Consider the following 14,896-nt stretch of genomic DNA (forward strand, 5'->3'; position numbering starts at 1 on the left):
AACGCGTTGTGCTTTATTTTTATTCTTTTCTTTAATAAAAGTATTTACATTTTATTTATCTGGTGATCCTGGTTCCTGATTTATATGCAAAGAAGACCTCTGACGGTTTCCAAGGGACCTACACTCCAATACCTGCACCAGATTGATAAATCTGCTTTAACAGTTTAGAGCCAACTCAGAAAGGCTCTAAATATTGTGAGTTTTCCAAGTTTTCTTATATTGTATTTATTCTGAGATGTATTACCCTATGATGGTCTTTTATACTTACAGAACCTAGGGATCTCATTTTATACCAAGGATATCATTCATTGTGTGCGCAACCACCATCCTCTTTTGCTTTAGCATTGTGGGAGATGTAGACCACAGCATCTAGAGTGCTGAAGGTTATCTACTCCTGATCTAGGTTAACTTAAAGTTAGGTGAACTTTAAGGAACATTCTGGGCACTAACTCAGCTTAAGTGCATTTGGTAGGCTATCACCTTATATTCATGCTAGATATCAATATGATCTGGACAAAGTATAACTCAATAATTCAAAACGTGTCAGTCTGTGTCTGCTATATGGAGGACATGCAGTGTTAGTGCCTGGGTGAATATTGTTCCACTTTATAAAGCTTTAAATGGTGAATAAATGTTATTACTGAATTTACTGAAGAAGCTGGTACCATTATATTTGCCCTGAGATATGGAGTCACCCAGGGCCAAATTTACCATGAGGCAGATTCGGCACCTACCTACAGGCACCTGACCACTAGGAGGGCACCTGTTTTCAGTTCTTATAGTTGTATTTAAAATTATTCAACCCCCATTGAAAATAAGGTTTATTGAAAAATGTACAGACTTTCAAATGCTTCAAGTGTTTTCACCATATATAATAAAGTATCATTTTATTTTTACTAATTGGTGTGCAGTGGGTATTTTGTATTTTGTAACTATTTGTGTTTTGGCCACAAGGGTGGTGGTCACCCCATTTTATTCACCCATTCCATATACTTTCAGTCTGTACTAGGATGTGTGCTCCTCCTTATATTGAAGACCCCATTACTCCACTAGAGGTTGAGTTTTCTGTTGATATTAATATCAATTACCTTGTGCAAGCTTTGCTCCATTTAGTAAACGATTCTCATCTGAGACTGATGCACCATGTGAAAAGTCATTTTTTTCTTTCTAATATAGTAATTTCCATGTTCAAATATCTGTAGTTTTGCTACAAAAAAAAAATTCTACTTCCCCTTTTTTACAAAACGCCTTTCTGATTGGGAAGTACGCAGTCTAGCTCAACTGATAAGATCACTTATATTTATATTGTTTTAAATTTGTGCTAACAGGAAAGAGGCAGACAGTAGTAGGACAGTGATTGGCCATGGGACATCTACAGGTCATCTCAAATGGGTCTCTCATTGGCTGAGTAGGAGTACATACTCAGAGTACTTCTAAAATGGTAGATTTAATGGAAAAGGGGGTGTAGATAACTGAATGATGTTAAACTTCCAATTACATTGTATGATAAAGGCAATAACTCTCTGCTAGACACAAGCTACACAAAAAAGAAAATTATGAGAGATGTATTCCAAACATAGATGGAGGGAAAAAAAAACATTCTACAGTCCTGCTGAAAGTGCTCATTATTATAGTGATTGGATAACCGTGAAAAACATGGCATTCTCATGTGTAACCCTGACTTAAAGAAAATACATATTTTAACAGTGACTGCTCTCTGAGTGAATTTCCTCTGCACTAATTTAAGGAACGTTATAATGTCAGCCAAACACCAAAATGTCATAAACTTTAAATGCTGTCTTTCTGCTAAAAAACATTTATTTTACTGTTTTGACATTTATCGTACAGTCATTTAGCACTTTTAGTCAAACAACCAGTGGAACATGATAGAAAATGATGTTAAGGTCAGTGAAATACTATACTATTTTAAATTCTATACTATAGTGAATAGCTTTTTGTAGAAAATGGAATACTTTGCTAAAAGTACTTAGAAACCTTTATTTTGTTTGTTGTTTTAGTGGTGTGTTTACTTGAAGCAGTGACTGAAAGGAATGCATTGTGTGTTATGAACACTAGGTTTGCATTATCTATTATTTCCAAAAGGGAAAATTAATTTTTGTTCCTTGAAAAGGGAAAATTAGATGAAATATTAGGAAGTGAACTCTTGCTGCCATCAGAAATGTTGGGGTCCCTTGCAAAATTACTGTCTGGGTACCCCATCATATTCTCCAAAACACAGGTATGCACTCACAGAGACACACACGTTATCACACATACACTGCAGAAACAACAATACATATTCACAAAAACATACATAGATATACATGTCAGGCGCAAACGATAGATAGATAGATAGATAGACAGACAGACACACATATAGATAGATAGATAGATAGATAGATAGATAGAGAGGGAGAGAGTAGATAGATAGATAGAGAGGGAGAGAGTAGATGGATATATAGATAGATAGATAGATAGATAGATAGATAGATAGATAGATAGATAGAGAGGGAGAGAGTAGATAGAGTTGTGCTAGGGTGGAAATGAAGCTAACCATGCTGCTAAGTAAGGGAACAGATAGTCAGTGGTTGGGGAGCTATTTCTTGGTCAGATTGCATAGTTAAATAATCTGATAGAGAAGATCTCTTAATGTAGCAATGCCAATATCTCCTGATGTCGACTCTGAGTGAACTGTCCAGCGTTGGTTTCTACTTAATCTAACATAGCATTACATCTGTTCTAAACACAAAATACAAAATATATGAATGTGATATAGCTAAATATTTTTCTTCTGATAAAGATTTCTTATTTTAGGTTGTGTGTGTTTGGTGTGTATGGATGTATTTGTATATGTGTGTGTGTGTAAAGATGTGTGTCTATGTATGAATGTATGGATGTGTGGATGTGTGCAGGGGCGGACAGAGAACCCTCAGGGCGCCCCACCCATGCTCTGCAGCAAGCCCCACCCTTGTTCCGCCTCCAGCCACACCCTACACAATCTTTAGACACAAGGAACAAAGGTGCAATAATCCCCTCGAGGCCCCAGTAGAGACTACAATTGAGGGCTAATGGACCATGGAGGGGGGTCTTTCTAGCAGAGGCTATCTCAGTGTCCTTTAGAGAGTGTGTTAGAAAGAATCCCCTACAGGCCCCATTAGAGACTACAATGGAGTCTAATAGGCTTGGAAGGAGGTCTTTCTAGCATAGGCTACCTCAGTGTCCTTTAGATAGTGTTAGAAAGAATCTACTCCAGGACCCATTAGAGACTATAATGGAGTCTAATGGGGGCCTAGAGGGTTTCTCTCCAACACTCTGGTTCCCATTTACAATATAGCAACACAACATAGCTTGCTGATACCTAGGCCAAGTTGGCTCCTCTTACCTTAATTACTGTTGCTGGCTGGCAGTCTGTGGGCCTGCTGGAAGGCTGTGGGCTTGCTGGCTGCAGCTGGCAGGCTGTGGCTTCCTGGCAGGCTGTGGGCCTGCTGGCTACTGCCGGCAGGCTGTGGGCTTGCTGGCTACTGCCGGCAGGCTGCTGGCTTGCTGGTTACTGCTGGCAGGCTGTTGCTTGCTGGCTGTGGCTGGCAGGCTGTGGCTTGCTGGCTGTGGCTTGCAGGCTGTGGCTTGCTGGCTATGACTGGCAGGCTGTGGGCTTGCTGGCTGTAAGCCTGTGGCTTGCTGTAGGTCTGTGGGCTGGCTACTGGCCTGTGGCTGGCTGCTGACCTGGCTGGCCTGTGGGCTGGCTAACTGGTGGCCTGTGGGCTGGCTGGCTACTGGCCTGGCTGGCCTGTGGGCTGGCTGGTGGCCTGTGGGCTGGCTGGTGGCCTGGTTGGCCTGTGGGCTGGCTGGCTAGCTACGGGGGCACATGTAGATTATTTAAAGAAATAATCCATGCACAATAACCACTGTTGCTCTGTGTAGTGGTTATGGTGCCAGGAGGGCCGGGACCCCCTCCCAGAGTAAGTAGTCAAACAGTTTAAGAACAGTTTGAAAACCTACCTGGGGTCTGCTGGGATATGGGGCATTAGTAGGGTATAGGAGCAGTGGTGCAATGTGTGAGGGGTGCAGTGTGTGTGAAAGGTTCAGTGTGTGTGTGTGGGGGGGTGTAGTGTGTGAATTTGTAGGGTGTGTGTGGCAATGTTAGTATGAGGGGCTGTGTATGGGGGTTTGTGTGTGTATGGGTGGGCAGTGTGTGTGTGAGGCAATGTGTGTAAATGTGTATGGTGTGTATGGGGGGCAGTGTGTGTGTGTGGGGGCAGTGTGTGAATGTGTATGGTGTGTGTGTGGGAGCAGTGAGTGAATGTGTATGGTGTGTGTGTGTAGGGTGCTAGAGTTCACTCTCATTACTGCGACCACCAGGAATCCCTGGTGGTCACAGTGTTGAGAGTGAACACTAGCCCGTAGCTCCAGGGCTAGAGTTCACTCTCGGGAGAAACGGAGCGTTGCCGTGGTAACCGTGGCAACGCCCTGTGCTCGCGTGAGAAGGACCCAGAGGTGCTGCAGGCTAAGCTCCCGGGTCCTCTCTTCCTCCCTCCCCTATTATTTACAAAATGGAAAATTATTTTTTTTTGTTCCTTAAAAAGGGCAAATTAGATGAAATATTAGGAAGTGAACTCGTGCTGCCATCAGAAATGTTGGGGTCCCTTGCAAAATTACTGTCTGGGCACCCCATCATATTCTCCGAAACACAGGTATGCACTCACAGAGTCACACACGTTATCACACATACACTGCAGAAACAACAATACATATTCACAAAAACATACATAGATATACATGTCAGGCGCAAACACTAGATAGATAGACAGACAGACAGACAGACACAATTATAGATAGATAGATAGATAGAGGGAGAGTAGATGAATAGATAGATAGATAGATAGATAGAGAGGGAGAGAGTAGATAGATAGATAGATAGAGGGAGAGTAGATGGATAGATAGATAGATAGAGAGGGAGAGAGTAGATAGATAGATAGATAGATAGATAGATAGAGTTGTGCTAGGGTGGAAATGAAGCTAACCATGCTGCTAAGTAAGGGAACAGATAGTCAGTGGTTGGGGAGCTATTTCTTGGTCAGATTGCATAGTTAAATAATCTGATAGAGAAGATCTCTTAATGTAGCAATGCCAATATCTCCTGATGTCGACTCTGAGTGAACTGTCCAGCTTTGGTTTCTACTTAATCTAACATAGCATTATATCTGTTCTAAACACAAAATATATGAATGTGATATAGCTAAATATTTTAGGTTGTGTGTGTTTGGTGTGTATGGATGTATTTGTATATGTGTGTGTGTGTAAAGATGTGTGTCTATGTATGGATGTATGGATGTGTGGATGTGTGCAGGGGCGGACAGAGAACCCTCAGGGCGCCCCACCCATGCTCCGCAGCAAGCTCCACCCTTGTTCCGCCTCCAGCCACACCCTACGCAATCTTTAGACACAAGGAACAAAGGTGCATTAATCCCCTCGAGGCCCCAGTAGAGACTACAATTGAGGGCTAATGGACCATGGAGGGGGGTCTTTTTAGCAGAGGCTATCTCAGTGTCCTTTAGAGAGTGTGTTAGAAAGAATCCCCTACAGGCCCCATTAGAGACTACAATGGAGTCTAATAGGCTTGGAAGGGGGTCTTTCTAGCAGAGGCTATCTCAGTGTCCTTTAGAGAGTGTTAGAAAGAATCTACTCCAGGCCCCATTAGAGACTACAATGGAGTCTAATGGGGGCCTAGAGGGTTTCTCTCCAACACTCTGGTTCTCATTTACAATATAGCAACACAACATAGCTTGCTGATACCTAGGCCAAGTTGGCTCCTCTTACCTTAATTACTGTTGCTGGCTGGCAGTCTGTGGTCCTGCTGGAAGGCTGTGGGCTTGCTGGCTGCGGCTGGCAGGCTGTGGCTTCCTGGCAGGCTGTTGGCCTGCTGGCTACTGCCGGCAGGAGGGAGGACGGAAGTAGGAGGAGCATGTCTCTCTCTCATGCTCCTTTGCGGTTCCCACATCCTGTGCTGGTAATTGTGGGAACCGCAAGGGAGCATGAGAGAGAGACATGCTCCTCCCTCCTTCCGTCCTCAGCATTACTGACAGGACAGGAGTGCCGCCGGACCGGCGAGGCTGCCACCCGGCCCGGCGGCTCCAGCATGTACCCCGGCCGGCCCCCTCAGTGTGCCACTGCGGTGTGCCACCGCGGTGGGGCAATCCGGCCCTGCTGCCGGGCGCCCTGATGAAGGCACTGGCAGCGGGCCCCCCTCCCGGCCAGGCCCTCGGACCATGTCCGAAGTGCCTGAACAGTCAGTCCGCCCCTGGATGTGTGTGTGTGTGTTTGTGTGCGTGTGGATGTGTTCATACATATATATGTTTGTTTTTGTTTGGATTGTCAATAATTCCATTACTGATTAATGTACTGCAGAGAATATCTAACATTGGGGCTGAACTGATCATCTATATAATATTTTAAGATAATTACTAACATGAACTGCATTTCATATTGATTAAATATTATAAATAGTATCCTTACATTCATTCTCATAGAAACTGATACATGCTGTCTGCGTGAACACAGAACTAGCAGACTCCAGAAGCCACAAATACTCAGGAAATTATCTGTTACTAAAAATATGCCATTTGTTTTTTTTCTTTCATGTTTTTGTTGTAATAAATAATGATTTCTCTTGACTGTGACATAGCAACTTGTAGAGTCCCATTGATTTCTTAGAGGAATACCTTCTTCAGTAGTCTTAAAAACATTGATTATGTCATTCGTTATTGAATAGTTTCTGAATGTCACTCATCTGTAAAGGAACATTAAGTTGACTCCCGTACGGATCGTTTATCATCAGCAGACCATTCATTTACCAGTTGTTAAGCTATATAAGAGGCATGTGTAAAAATAAATATGCTAAATCCTTTAGTCAAACAACTAATTTATACATTACGGGGTTCCATTCACTAAACAGCAAGTTGTGGTGTCATGAGAACTGACGTAACAAATGAAGGTCAAAATACAAAAGAAATCTGCAGCTAAAACAATTTTGCAACTTGGCTATTTTAGTCTATATCTTGCAAGTCAATTACCAGGTAACCAGTGTAAATATATTTTGTCAAAATTCAGCTGTGTTTTATTTTCAGGTGCAATCTGTTTCTTTATCTGTTTAACTGAACATCATAACTAAATGATGTATATTTTATCGAGTAAACCAATCGTAAACACATGCATCAATACCACATGAATTACAACTTGTAGAAGACAAGATAGTGGATTGTGCATTGTGTGTTTGCAGAAGCAGTCTCTGTAAAGTAAAACATGCAAATCTAATAAAGAAGATGATGTGCAAAATAAAAACCAAATCTGAAAAAATAATGTTGCAATGGATTTAGGGAAGAAGACAGAAACAGAATTCGAGTTCCTGGTTGGAATATGAGAAAGCCGGATGATATGAATGGACTAGGTATGCTATTGGTGTATGTGATTTATATACATTACAAACAATTCATACACTTATGTTTAATTCATACAATTGACAACAGGCTAAAACATAACAATTAACATGTTAAGTAGAGAAAATTTTAAAAAGTGAAAAACAAGCTGTGATCGGAACCAGATAATCTAGACCACACATTTGAGCCACTAAAACATAGCCAGTTGCAGATTCCTAGAGAACTTCAAATCCATTGCAGATTAACCAGAGGAAACTGACCCAGAAATCATGGAGATATACCACACTTCCATTCCACAGGTAAAGCATACCTCCAAACTCCGGCGTCCCGGTGGGTGGAGGGTAGAGGCAGTGGGTCAAAGGGGAAGAACCATAAGGTGGACCCACTAGGCTGCTTGCCTATCATCTATGGGAAGACCCTGCAGGGAGCTCTGCTTCAGTGACCTGAACATAGTGTGTGCACGTCTAATGATGCACTCACACTATGCTTGTAGGGAACAGTTCTCTGGTGTCCACAAAAGCAAGACACCATGGGACTAAGTCCGGACTCTCCTGTTGAAATTGGGACAGTAGGGCGTCCTACGTAGGCAAGACATGGGTAAATTGATAGCTTCTGACCCTCAAACTATATAGAGGGAGTAATTTGAAGGTTTTTGACGATAGGCATTTCTCTGTGATATAATGTTACATTAGGTCTTACATTAGGTCAGAGCTTTTTGTGTAATTTTTTAATTATCTTTTGATTTTGCAGCGGTGTTATTTATGTTAATAAATATTAAAAACCAGTAGGTCACATTTCTGAGATTTAACTTTCTTATTACTCTTCCAATCCATTAAACTGAGACGGTAGACATGCGGTAATAAAGTTAAATTACCGGTAAGTTGAAGCAGGACAGAGTTGAGAAAAATATAACTACGACAATTCAAATGGAAAAGTTAAATATTAAAGGAACACTTTAGTGTTACAAATACAAAGATGTATCCCTCACACTAAAGTGTCTCTCTGCCCGTGCCCCCTCCTCCCCACCCCCAACATTTCAGTCACTTGCCTGATTCCGGTGCCAATGTCTTTCAGTGCTGGGTCGAGCTCTTCCTCCGCTGATGTCAGTCGATGGGGGGAACCTAAAGCACATGCGTGGGGAGCAGTAGGCCTTTCCTATAGGAAAGCAGTGACTCAATGGTTTTCTATGGAGATTTAGAAGATGCTAGATGTCCCTTAATGCAAATCGTGAGGAACGTCCAGCATCATTTCACATAGTCAAACTTGTGAAACTACAGGAAGCGCCTGTGAGACAGCCACTAGAGACAGTCTTAGCACTGCAACGTATACTATACTATACTATAAAACTACAGTGATGTACATTGTAGGGTTATGGGGACAGGGACATTGCAATAAGATGAAGGTTATGGGGACAGGAACATTGCAATAAGATGAAGGTTATGGGGACAGGAACATTGCAATAAGATGAAGGTTATGGGTACAGGAACATTGCAATAAGATGAAGGTTATGGGGACAGGAACATTGCAATAAGATGAAGGTTATGGGGACAGGAACATTGCAATAAGATGAAGGTTATGGGGACAGGGACATTGACAATAAGATGAAGGTTATGGGGACAGGAACATTGCAATAAGATGAATGTTATGGGACAGGAACATTGCAATAAGATGAAGGTTATGGGGACAGGGACATTGCAATAAGATGAAGGTTATGGGGACAGGAACATTGCAATAAGATGAAGGTTATGGGGACAGGGACATTGACAATTAGATGAAGGTTATGGGGACAGGAACATTGCAATAAGATGAAGGTTATGGGGACAGGAACATTGCAATAAGATGAAGGTTATGGGGACAGGAACATTGCAATAAGATGAAGATTATGGGGACAGGAACATTGCAATAAGATGAAGATTATGGGGACAGGAACATTGCAATAAGATGAAGGTTATGGGGACAGGGACATTGACAATAAGATGAAAGTTATGGGGACAGGGACATTGACAATAAGATGAAATTGTCTGGTTGCCAATAGCGTCCCTTATATATTAAAACACAGCTTAACTGAAGATAATGACATGTTAATGTTTTGAATAATGGTGACAATTTAAGTTACTTAAAAACTCTCCCACAGCCATTTAGAGATATATATTTATTATATTTGCTAAATAATTCCGTTGTTTATGCACATTTCAATAGGAAATTCCTCACACCGCGGTCCACTGTTTACAATTATCATGTTTTTGAGTGATGGCAGAAAAACGATCACGCATAAACATGTAAATGGGTATGGTTTTGTACTAGTAAATTGTGACATGTTTACCAAGTCTTTCAAATTACATTTTGTATAGTTACATTTAATGAGAATGGAAACAATACACACTTTCTACGTGGTTCATCTTCAAAGGAGTTGCTGAGAAAACAAACATAAAACAATAAACAGAGACTGTTTCTATTTTTTAATTCAAGACTAAACACTTTTTCTCTTTAGTTTCTATAACATTACATTTTCACTTTTATGAAGGCTCATGTTGGACTTGCCAAAACAAAGTGTGTGTGTTTGGGGATGTCACACTAAATGCTCATGTTTTTCATAATTAAATAACCACGTGTTTACTGAACTTGTGAGGATATCCTGCAAGATTAGCTACAAAAATTTGATGAAACAGCTTAAAAGAACAAACATATACATGCTTACAACACAGCTTAAAAGAACAAACATATAGATGTAGATTCAGGGCCCCCCATAAATAAATTTGTACTTACATTGTTTCCAGCACTGAGGCTCATTCATTGGCTAACACTCACACACACAGACAACACTGACACACAGTTACACACAAACACATATTTGCACACAGAGTACACTGACACATGCACATTTACACACAGGACATTGACACACACACTTACACACAGTGGAATATTACACACACACACACACACACACATATACACACAGAGGACACTGACACACACATTTACAGACAGATGACACTGACACATGCATTTACACACAGAGGAAACTGACACATATAAACACTCACTGACAGACACATTCTCACTGATTTGACTCACAGTGCCAGACATATTCACCAACAGACACACACACTAACTGACAGACACACACACTCACTGATTTGACACACACTGACAGACACACACTAAATCACAAATTAATAACTCAGTACCTGCTATTACCTTAAGGCACTCGATGGAGCAGTGCTGGAAGATTATGAAGAGTACAGATTCCTCATCGACTCGGCCTCCATTCTGCCAGCTCTTGGCATACTCTCTGACTGTGGTGTGTGTACCCCTTGGGGATAAGTAAGTTGAGAAACTAAGCTGTAATCCAATCACTTGGTAATATGCGTGGTGCTAGTTCAAAAGTGGTTCTCAGTTAATCTATGTATCTAAACTTAAATGAAAGGGTAAACATAATGAGCAAGATACTACTAGGCCCAACACATCACATAGGTCACACTTAACAAAGGAAGAGGAATGGATGGATGTGTATTACATGACCTTTGATGTGGCTTGGCTTAACACAATTACAGATAAGTCGTTTCCTGATGAACAGGCAAGAAGATAGTATAATAAAAAGTCCAAGAACAAGATAGTCTTGATAAAGTCTAAGAACAAGATAGGGAAGATACGATAGATGTTGTGAGTTTACCACTGTATGTTGATTTTTTTATTTTATTATGATGACTTTGAATAAAGGGTTTTTTGATATGTTGAATGAGCAGTTGTTGATATACTGGGAGTATCGCCTATATTTTGTTAGTCTAAGAACAAGCTGAGGTTTAGGGTTACATAAAGGTACTTAGATTGTTAAACAAGACAGAGTCAAGGAGTAAGGAATTGAAAATGGTCAAGGAACTCGACGGAGTAAAAATAGCAGGCGAATCATATGACAGACAAATGCACTGTCACAGAAACACAAAGGAAAACCATGACCAGGTACAGTACACCCTGCAGAATGGGTTTATATTGACTTCGAGAGCTTCTGATAGGTTGGCATTATTTCTGTGAAGCCAAACAATGAGGGTTTAAGTTCGGACCAATAATGCAGGTCCGCGGGTGTCAATATTGATGCAAGAAAACCCAGCATCATGAAATGAATAGAGTTCATACCGACCTGCATTCAAAACGATGACAGAAAGACAATAATTTGGCAGTTATTCTCATCCTTCTAACTCTAGAGAAAGTAGTTTTTCAATCATGCAAGCAAAATCCTTAATCAGTCTAGTGCAAGTTGTTTTACTATTACCTTTTACTTTCACTCTGTATAATGTAATTCTTCATGTAGTTATAGAGTTGTTTGGTCCACCTTGTAGAAAATTACATATTCTATGTTCCTTTGTCTTATACATATTAGGTATAGATGTCTAATGGGTCAAAAAGAACAGATGGTAGTTTGCTATTCTTACTTACGGCTATCTTCTGTCCGTACTCCCACCTCTGATGCTCGCCTTTAAGACTTCTCGAGGGCTGCACCGTTCCTGTGGAACTCACTTTCCTCCTCCGTTAGATGCTCAACCAGTCTCCACTCCTTCAAAAAAATCATTAAAAACCCACTTCTTCATAAAAGCGTATCAATTAAACTGTTAATAGCTCCCGACAGATTCCTCTCTTGGAACTGTCATTAGTCTAATACTATCCTTACCTTTTGTGTCACTTTACCCCACCCCCTCTAGCATGTAAGCTCATTGAGCAGGGCCCTCAACCCCTCTGTTCCTGTGTGTCCAACTTGTCTGGTTACAACTACATGTCTGTTCGTCCACCCACTGTAAAGCGCTGCTGAATTTGTTGAGCTATATGAATAATAACATAATAATAATAACATAATAATAATATTCTGGAATGTGCTGTATAGGATTGGGTCAATATGGGCAGAGTTTAATTTAAAAGTTATAAAGTACTTTTGTCTATAAAAGAACAGTGGACAAAGGACCATGTGATCTTCTTTGTTCTTCTCTCCTGGTGTGTCCCTGGCTTGCTGATACAAAGACGACTACATCAAATCTCTCTCTCTCTGTAATGTCGTTAAGAAATCCCATCTATTAAGTATATTATTCTTTGCTTTTGGAGTAGAATAAATGTAAAAGATCTAAAAGATTGCTTATTAGTATTTTTAAGTGATAAAGATGTATATTAACTTTAGGCGAACCATTAAATCAAGAAGATATTTACGTTTAAAATACTTATTTCATTCACCCATAAACATATAAACCAAGTTATTACACATCTGGTTGAAATTTGGTCTTAACTGTATTAATCCTAACAGCCATAACAATGTACAAAGGCCCTACAACTAGTGCCACAAAGAAAGTTACTAGATAGAAATGTATTTATGAATATATACCTCTAACACTAACTAATTATTTTGGATCATTGACGTATGTTTAACCAATGTAAAAGGTACTCATTTACTTCACTTTTTGTTTTGACATTTGTGAGAGTGGAAAAGGTCAACTTGAAACTTATTACTAAGACCTGTTTGAGTTTCATCTAGTGAAAAGCTAACCATGACGTAATAGTAAATGAAAATAGTCAAAGAGTGAATATATGTTTTATGTTAATATTTCTTATAAACTCCAGAAATCATAAATTAATGAAGAAGGAATAAGAAGGATAGTGTTACATTCATGCTTCTACTATGATAATGTTCAAGAATGCTCATGATGCTTTATTATTTATAAAATATTTTACCAGAAAGGATACATTGAGCTTTCTCTCGTTTTCAAGTATGACATTGCTGGTTGTACATGAACTAACTTGGGCCAGACCTGATGGCAATCCCTAAGTGGTGGGGACAGATTCACAATCCACCAATGCTACTATGTTAATGGCTAGTATTACTAGCTTATTCAGAGATTGTTAGTTTAATTAGAACATCATGAATTGATGGACTACCATGATGGACTTCTTTTTTTATCATGCTATTACTGTTAGCTTAGAACCTCTTCCTATTTCTCCACAAACCTCAGCATTGCAATATAATCTAGATCTATATAACCTTAGATATTTGTTTCACTGTTATCTCAAATAGGTTATGGAAAATCAACAATCGCTGCTGCTCTTTGGCACATGGGTTTAGCATCTAACCAAGAAGGCATCTGTGCGATGATGGTCATGTAGGACCATCATTCTCCCACTTTAGACAAGCCAGACTCACTGGTATATCGCAGAGTTCTATATGTTAATGTTCAAAGAGAAGGGAACAATGTATCTTATTTGACCTTTCGAATATCACAGTGGATTGTAACGAAACATTCACGTTCACATCACTGCTAGGTTTAGCTCATCGACTGAATATTCTAAGGTTGTCTATTACATTTTGTTTTTCATTTTTTCTACTTCTTCATACTGTACTGTGTTTGTTAAAGAACATAATAGTTAATCACTGACATAAGGCTGCAGGGTGCAAATAGAGCCTTCTTGTTAAATAGACCTCTAAATAAAAATCTTGCCGCAGAGCATTCTCTATGGTAAATGAAAGCCACAGGAAACCCATTGTACTGGTTCTGTTCACAGTCATATTGTACCTAATGAAATAGCTATTTTCATGCAGTTATAAATGTGTAATCTTACTGAAGCATAAAGGTTTTTTTTTCTCCATGTGTTCTGTGCTTGAATTATCTAAAGCTATATGGTTTCTGCCTACTGCATGGTGAAATAAAAGAAATGCTCTATAGACCTACAGAAAAATCTATATTTCTCAATAGATTAGTACAACCACAGGGCATAAGACCATCAGCCCCATACCAGCCATACAAAGAGTTAATATTCCGAACAGTTTCAATAATAAGGAATTACAAGCAGAGCAGGGATTCAAATCCTGAGGTTCCCTGCTTTCCCAAGATACTTTTTTTTTTCTAAAGTCAATTGATTATTCAGTTAATTTGTTCTGCTTCAATGTCTTTCTGCTTTAACATCATCCCAGGCACTTTAAAAATCCGTGCTTAAGTGGAAGTGTATTACAAATCAATATTTTGTTGTGTGTTTTTCTGTGTCGGTTCTGTTTTAAACATCTTTTCCATTTGTTTGGATTATAGATTTATTTTTTTTGAACAAGCGCCTAATTTGAATCTTATTGGGTAAACCTAATCAATAAATACTTTAATGTGTATTTTTTCAATTTTTTTTTTTATTTGCAAAAAAAAAAAAAAAAATGTGCTGAAGCATATGTTTTCATACTGGAAATAAAAGGCTATAATGTAACATCTCATCTATTATTGAAATGTTTTTTTTGGGGGGGGTGGGGGGGATTTAGTTGTAAACTGACATGGTATATTGGTATAAATAAAATAAGATGTAAATTAGCAGTAGAAAGAGGGAAGTGCTCATGCCATTGTACAGAACGCTGGTGAGACCTCACTTGGAGTACTGTACACAGTACTGGAGACCGTATCTTCAGAAGGATATTGATACCTTAGAGAGAATTCAGAGAAGGGCTA

The 14,896-nt window shown here is 39.7% G+C and overlaps 1 protein-coding gene across 1 annotated transcript in view; it reads left to right on the forward strand.

The window, feature by feature from the left end:
* Positions 1 to 14,896, forward strand: part of PCSK2 (proprotein convertase subtilisin/kexin type 2) — a 113,237-nt gene that overhangs the window by 45,463 nt on the left and 52,878 nt on the right. The gene's annotated exons all lie outside the window — the stretch shown is intronic.

This window comes from Pelobates fuscus, chromosome 2, assembly GCF_036172605.1.
Source record: "Pelobates fuscus isolate aPelFus1 chromosome 2, aPelFus1.pri, whole genome shotgun sequence".
NCBI lineage: Eukaryota > Metazoa > Chordata > Amphibia > Anura > Pelobatidae > Pelobates > Pelobates fuscus.